The sequence below is a fragment of the Mandrillus leucophaeus genome, unplaced genomic scaffold (assembly GCF_000951045.1).
Source record: "Mandrillus leucophaeus isolate KB7577 unplaced genomic scaffold, Mleu.le_1.0 Scaffold17, whole genome shotgun sequence".
NCBI lineage: Eukaryota > Metazoa > Chordata > Mammalia > Primates > Cercopithecidae > Mandrillus > Mandrillus leucophaeus.
Window position 1 is genome coordinate 647,753 of NW_012101698.1, and position 8,197 is coordinate 655,949.

Here is an 8,197-nt window from a genome sequence, read left to right on the forward strand (position 1 = left end):
GAAGGGCTCAGCTTGTGGTAAGGGCTCAGTAAGTGTAAGCTGTTTTTTGTTTGTTTGTTTGTGTTTGTTTTTTTGAGTCGGAGTTTTGCTCCTGTCGCCCAGGCTGGAGTGCAATGGTGCGATCTCGGCTCACTGTAACCTCGTCTCCCGGGTTCAATTGATTCTCCTGCCTCACTCTCCCGAGTGTAGCTGGGATTACAGGAAAGCAGGAAGCACTTACGGCTTTCAAAGAAGTTCCCTTAAAGAGACAGTTGGGTATTTGTGGTAGATAAAAAAGAGAATGATTTTGGGATAACCAGAGAATGATGGGACTTTGAAAAATGAGGAGAAAATCCATCAAGCAGGACACTTATGATTTGTGCACTTTATGTAAGTCATACCTTAATTTTGAAAAAATAAAAGAAAAATAACGGTTTTTTTTTTTTTTTGATAGAGGGGAGTAGGAGACTTTCTAGGCAGGTCCTGGATGAGTTAATAAAAACGGCTTACACCAGCCGGGCGCTGTGGCTGACACCTGTAATCCCAGCATTTTGGGAGACCAAGGCGGGTGGATAACCTGAGGTCAGGAGTTGGAGACCCACCTGGCCAACATGGTAAAACCCTGTCTCTACTAAAAATACAAAAATTAGCTGGGTGTGGTAGCGGAAGCCTGTAATCTCAGCTACTCAGGAGGCTGAGGCAGAAGAATTGCTTGATCCTGGGAGGCGGAGGTTGTAGTGAGCCAAGATCGCGCCACTGCTCTGCAGCCTGGGCAACAAAGCCAGACTCTGTCTCAAAAATAAAGATGAAATAAGGTCTGTAAATAACGTCTGACAATGCTGGGTGCAGTGGCTCACGACTTTAATCCCAGCACTTTGGGAAGCTGAGTTATGAGAATCACTTGAAACTGGGAGGCAGAGGTTGCAGTGAGCTGAGATGGTGCCACTGCACTCCAGCTTGGATAGAGTGAGACTCTGTCTCAAAATAATAATAATAACAATTGGCCAGGCACGGTGGGTCACACCTGTAATCCCAGCATTTTGGGAGGCTGTGGTGGGCGGATCACCTGAGTTCAGGATTCAAGACCAGCCTGGCCAACATGGTAAACCCCATAACTACTAAAAATACAAAATTAACCGGGCATGGTAGCGGGCAACTGTAATCCCGGCTACTTGGTAGGCTGAGGCAGGAGAATCGCTTGAACCCAGGAGGTGGAGGTTGCAATGAGCCAAGAACGTGCCATTGCACTCCATCATGGGCGAAAAGAGTAGAACTCCGTCTCAAGAAAAAAAAAAATTGCCTGACACATGCCAATCAAACTAGCAAGGTTTTTTTTTTTTGTGACAGGGTCTTGCTCTGTTACCCAGGCTAGAGTGCAGTGGTGTGATCATGGCTCACTGCAGCCTTGACCTTCGACCTCCTGGGCTCCAGCGATCCTCCTTCCTCAGCCTCCTGAGTAGCCGGGACTATAGGTACATGCCACCATACCTGGCTAATGATGATGATGATGATGATGATGATTATTATTATTATTATTTTGTAGAGACGGGGTTTTGCCATGTTGGCCAGGTTGGTCTGAAACTCCTGGGCTCAGGCGATCTTCCCATCTAGGCCTCCCAAAGTGCTGAGATTACAGGTCTGAGCCACCAAGCTCGGCCTGGCAAGGTTTTTTTTTTTTTTTCTCTTTTTTCTTTGTTTCTGTTTTTGTTTTTGAGACGGAGTTTCGCTCTTGTTGCCCAGGCTGGAGTGCAATGGTGTGATCTCGGCTCACCGCAACCTCCACCTCCTGGGTTCAAGCGATTCTCCTGCCTCAGCCTCTTGAGTAGCTGGGATTACAGGCATGCACCACCACACCCAGCTAATTTTATATTTTTAGTAGGTACGGGTTTTAACCATATTGGTGAGCCTGGTCTCGAACTCCTGACCTCAGGTGATCCGCCTGCCTCGGCCTCCCAAAGTGCTGGGATTACAGGTGTGAGTCAGTGCACCTGGCCACTAGCAAGGTTTTTGGTTTTTTTGTTTGTTTTGTTTTTTTGAGACAGAGTCTCAAACAGGCGTCCACCATCACGCTCAGCTAATTTTTTATATTTTTAATAGAGATGGGATTTTACCATGTTGGTCAGGCTAGTTTCGAACTCCTGACCTCAGTCAATCTGCCCACTTTGGCCTCCCAGAGTGCTGGGATTACAGGCGTGAGCCACCATGCCCAGCCTCCACTAGCACAGTTTTAAAAGTTAATTATAGGCCAGGTGTGTGAACCCTGGAGGCAGAGCTTGACTTGAGCTAAGACTGTGCCACTGCACTCCAGCTTGGGCAACAAAGTGGGATGCCATCTCAAAAAAAAAAAAAAAGTTAATAATCCCGATTGTCAGGGAAGGTACTGTGAAGCAGGCCCTTTCAGCCAGCATTGGTGGGAGTGTTAAATCAGTACAACCTTTCTAAACAGCAATCCAGAAAAAAATCAGCAACAGCCATAAGAATTCCATTGTTAAGAAAGTCGTTGTGCAGGAATAACCACAAATAAGTAACAAGTTGTAAGTACAAGGATTTTTATCACATAATTACTTATAAAGTAGAAAAAACTAGAACTGAAAAGATCTGATGATAGTTTTATTATCTGATAAATTTATTATCAGATCTGATAATAAAATTATTAAGTAAATCATGGTTTGTTCATATTAAGAAATTTTAGGCCAGGCGCGGTGGCTCAAGCCTGTAATCCCAGCACTTTGGGAGGCCGAGGCGGGTGGATCACGAGGTCAGGAGATCGAGACTATCCTGGCTAACATGGTGAAACCCCGTCTCTACTAAAAATACAAAAAACTAGCTGGGCGTGGTGGCGGGCGCCTGTAGTCTCAGCTACTCGGGAGGCTGAGGCAGGAGAATGGTGTGAACCCGGGAGGTGGAGCTTGCAGTGAGCTGAGATCTGGCCACTGCACTCCAGCTTGAGTGACATAGTGAGACTCCGTCTCAAAAAATAAATAAATAAATAAAAATAAAAAAAATAATAAAAATAAAATAAAGATTTTCTCCTCTCAGTAAGAATAAATACATAACTATGTACCCAAAGATTATTCCATGGTTAAGATATAATAAGAGCATAAAAAAGATATAAAAGATATAAGAGGAGAAAAAAGATAGAAACATAATGGTGTAACCACAAATTTATGGGAATAACGATTATATAAAATTATATATTATATAAAATATATTTTTTGCCAGGTTTGGTGTCTCACACCTAGAATCCCAGCACTTTGGAAGGGCAAAGCAGGAGGATTCCTTGAGGCCAGGACTTCAAGACAACATAGCAAGACCCTGTCTCTACAAACAATTAAAAAATTGCCGGACGCGGTGGCTCACGCCTGTAATCCCAGCACTTTGGGAGGCCGAGGCAGGCGGATCACAAGGTCAGGAGATTGAGACCACGGTGAAACCCCATCTCTACTAAAAATACAAAAAATTGGGCGGGCGCAGTGGCAGGCGCCTGTAGTTCCAGCTACTCGGGAGGCTGACGCAGGAGAATGGTGTGAACCCGGGAGGCGGAGCTTGCAGTGAGCCGAGATCGTGCCACTGCACTCCAGCCTGGGCGACAGAGCGAGACTCCGTCTCAAAAAAAAAAAAAAAAAAAAATAAAATAAAAAATTATCTAGGCATAGTGGCATGTGCCTGTAGTTCCAGCTACTTGGGAGGCTGAGGCAGGAGAATGGCGTGAACCCGGGAGGCGGAGCTTGCAGTGAGCCGAGATCGTGCCACTGCACTCCAGCCTGGGCGACAGAGCGAGACTCCGTCTCAAAAAAAAAAAAAAAAAAAAATAAAATAAAAAATTATCTAGGCATAGTGGTGGCCTGCAGTCCTAGCTACTTGAGAGGCTGGTCGGAAAATCTTCATAACAGAATAAAATTCCTTAAGATGAACAAACCATGATTTACTTAATAATTTTATTATCAGACCTTTTCAGTTCTGATAAGCAGGAGGATTGCTTGAGCCTAGGATTTTGAGGTTACAGTGAGCTATGATTATGCCACTGCACTCCAGTCTGGGTGACAGAGCAAAACCCTACCTTAAACACACACACACACACACACACACACACGTGCGAGCGTGCATGCGGGGGCGGGAGTTGTGGACACAGCGAGAGAGAGGCAGAGACCGAGTGAGAGCGAGAACATTTATTACATATCACTTACTGTGTGCTGCGGTGCCTTACATCCTTTATTTCATTTAGTCTGCACCAAAATCCTACAAAGAGGTAATTCTGTGCCAGCTTTTGTTTTGTCTCCCTCTATTGCCCAGGCTGGAGTTCAGTGGCATGATCTCGATTCACTGTAGCCTCCGCCTCCCAGGTTCAAGCAAGTCTCCTGCCTCAGCACCCCCCAACCCCAGTAATTGGGACCCCAGGTGTGTGCCACTGCACCTGGCTAATTTTTGTATATTTTGTAGAGATGAGGTTTCGTCATGTTAACCAGGCTGGTCTTGAACTCCTGGAATTAAATGATCCACCTGGCTAGGCCTCTCAAAGTGTTGGGATTATAGGCGTGAGCCACCGCACCCGGCCATTGTGCCAGTTTTAGAGAAGAAAAAACTAAGGCTTTAGAAAGTTAAGTGACTCACCCAACGTGCCTGAATCAGATTTAAAATCCAGATCTGTTTGATATTAACCGAGACAGAATGACAGAGATTAGGTTAGTTTTGTCTGTTTTTGAACTTCACAGAAACAGAATCATACACTAGGTACTCTTTGTGTCTGGCTTCTTTTGCATAACTGTTTTTGAGATTCATCCATGTTGTTCCTTTTTATAGCTGAGTAGTGTTCCATTGTATAAAAAATCCACAGTTTAGGCCAGGGGTGGTGGCTCACGCCTGTAATCCCAGCACTTTGTGAGGCCAAGGCCAGCGGATCACCTGAAGTCAGGAGTTTGAGACCAACCTGGCTAACATGGTGAAACCCTGTTTCTACTAAAAATAATAAAAAAAAAAATTGGCCGGGTGCGGTAGTGCGTACCTGTAATCCCACCTACTCGGGAGGCTGAGGCAGAAGGATTGCTTGAACCTGGGAGGTGGAGGTTGCAGTGAGCCAAGATCGTGCCATTGCACTCCAGCTTGGGCAACAAGAGTGAAACTCTATCTCAAAAAAAAAAAAAAAAAAAGCCACAATTGATTTACCCATTCTCCTGTTGATAGACATTTGGGTTCTTGCAGCCTCAACCTCCCGGGCTCAAGGGATCCTCCTGTCTCAACCTCCTGAAGTGCTGGGATTATGGGCATGAGCCACTGCACCTGGCTGAATCTATCATTTTCTTTCATTGTGAGTGCTGTTAGTTGCTTGTTTAACAAATTCTTTCTTATTCAGAAGTCATGAAGATATTAGCTTATGTTGTCTTCTAAGAACTTGTAGATTTTTGCCTTTCACGTATTAGTCTTTTATCCACCTGAATTTGATGTTTGCAAATTATATGAAGCAGAGTCCAATTTCATTTTTTTCCTATATAGGTATCCAGCTATCCTAGCACCATTTATGAAAAATAACTCTCTTCCCTACTCTCTGTAGGGCTACCTTTGTTATAAATTAAGTAACTGTATATGTGTAGACCTGTTTCTAGGGACATAGAGTTTTTCAAAATTATTTGATGGAATATGCAAGCAAAAAGATGTGAAGACCACTCTACTAAACAAATTGTGTGGCTTTTATCTGGTTATTTAACTTGTCTGAGTTTCCTGCATTGTTGGTTGGGAGCATCAGATGGAATCATGCAGTAAAGCAGCTAGGAGACATTTTACATAGTAAGCCCTGGGAGCAGAGGTAGTATTTTTTTTCTTTTGTTGTTATATTTCCAGTGCCATGTAGTGCATGGAAACAACACCCACTTGGGACAGGAGCTGCCTTGGAAAGAGCCCAGAGGATGTGACATTTGGGTGGGTCATAAATGATGGTGAAATCTGTCATCTCTTTTTATGAGTGTCATCTGTTGACTGTCGATGGCGCATTTTGCATGTGGGTTTTATCTGCATATTTTAACTGGTTTAGTAGGGCCCAGAGGGAGAGGTCTGTGCCCTGTCCCACACACCAGCTTTCAGGGAACCCCTGGTAGAAGTTACCCAAGAAGATCCAGCAGGGGTGCCAGCTTCGTTTGTACTAGACATGGATACATGTCACTGAGAGCGGGGCTGGGCCTTTTAAAAATTCTGGGCACTGGAGTGCTGCAGGATTCCTGAGTTTCACCCACACACTGCTCCCTTCCCAACCCCCAGCCAGGGGCCAGTAGGTACAGCAACTCACTCACTCACCCCAGCATCGCCACCCATGGGAGTGGAGAAATCCACACCACACCCCCAGTTCTGTCTTGCCTCTGGGAGAGGGAGCACAGGGTCTTGCACTCAGCAGGCAGTCGGTCAGCATGGAATGAATAACATGTGAGTAACCCTATTAAGATGAGGCTATATGAGCACATTCCCATCTGCTACTGCATGGCAAGAAATGGGTAGATTATGCGGCCCTTCCCAGTCCTGAGGGAGCGTCGTTATATATACAGATTCCCCAGCGATGGGAAATTTGTGTATTTCTGATTCTTCTCCTAACTGCTGAATTAGGAATCTATTCTGATTCCTCCCCTACCTGCTGAATTAGCATGGAGTGGGATGTGCAGAAAGGAGCTATTTTAAATTAAACTCTCTGGGAGATTCTGGTTTTGATGCCCTGTCAGGTAGGGAAATGATCAAATTACTATATTCCTCATCAAAAGTAACAATTTGGCAGTATCTATTAAAACTTAAAATTCACATGCATTTTGAACCTATGCTTTCTCCTAGCTCCATCCTATGCCAACAATATAGGCACAAAGATATTCAGGGCAGCAATTTTTTTCTTTTGCTTAAGTTTGAGATTCCAACAATGCAGCATTTTTGAAATGGACAAATATTTGAGAGTTGGCAAATATCTATTCATTCATTAGACACATTCTGTTGACATATTTCCACTACCAGGAACAGCAAAAACCAAGTACTTATAATAAAGTCCCTATTCTTACAGAGATGTACTTTTTCATCCATCAAAAGAGAACTGAATAAATAATGTATGATACACGCAAGCAATGGAATATTATGCCGCCATCAAAAGGAATGAGGTTTGTTACTAAATACTGCTTTGAAAAGATGTAAAAGACAATTTTTTAAACTTAGGAATCTTTTGAATGTATTACCTATTCCAAATGAAGAAAATAAAATAAAGAAAAAAGAGAAAAGCTAGTATTGGCTGGGTGCACTGGCTCACGCCTGTAATCCCAGCACTTTGGGAGGAGGAGGCAGGCAGATCATTTGAGGCCAGGAGTTCGAGACCAGCCTGGCTAACATGGTGAAACCCTGTCTCTACTAAAATTACAGAAATTAGCTAGGTGTGGTGGCCCACACCTGTAATTCCAGCTACTCAGGAGGCAGAGGCAGGAGAATCGCTTGAACCCAGGAGAAGGTTACAGTGAGCAGATATTGCGCCACTGCATTCCAGCCTGGGCGACAGAGCAAGACTGTCTCAAAAAAAAAAAAAAGAAAAGAAAGAAAAGCAAGTTTCAAAACAGGGTATATAGTATTATCCTACTCATGGACAAAAATTATATACATATGCATATAGATATACGTTCATAGAAAAATTGTGAAAGAATGTTAAAAAATTACTAGCAATATAACTAGAAAATGGAACTAGGAAGGGAAGATTTTGCTTTTCTCTTTATACCTTTCAGGCTGGTTCAAAATTTTATTTTATTTTATTTTTATGTATTTTTTGTAGAGAGGAGGTCTTGCTATATTGCCCTGGCTGGTTTCAAACTCATGGCCTCAATTGATCCTCCCACCTCAGCCCTCCCAAAGTGTTGGGATTACAGGAGTGAGCCACTACACCTGGCCTAAAAATTCCACATAATTTTTTTTTTTAAGAGAGAGTCTTGCTCTGTCGCCCAGGCTGAAGTGCAGTGGTGTGATCTTGGCTCATTGCAAGCTCTGCCTCCAGGGTTCACGCCATTCTCCTGCCTCAACCTCCCGAGTAGCTGGGACTACAGGACTCCCGCCACCGCACCCTGCTAATTTTTGGTATTTTTAGCAGAGACGGGGTTTCACCGTGTTAGCCAGGATGGTCCCCATCTCCTGACCTCGTGATCCGCCCGCCTCGGCCTCCCAAAGTGCTGGGATTACAGGCGTGAGCCACCGCGCCCGGCCAATTCCATATAATCTT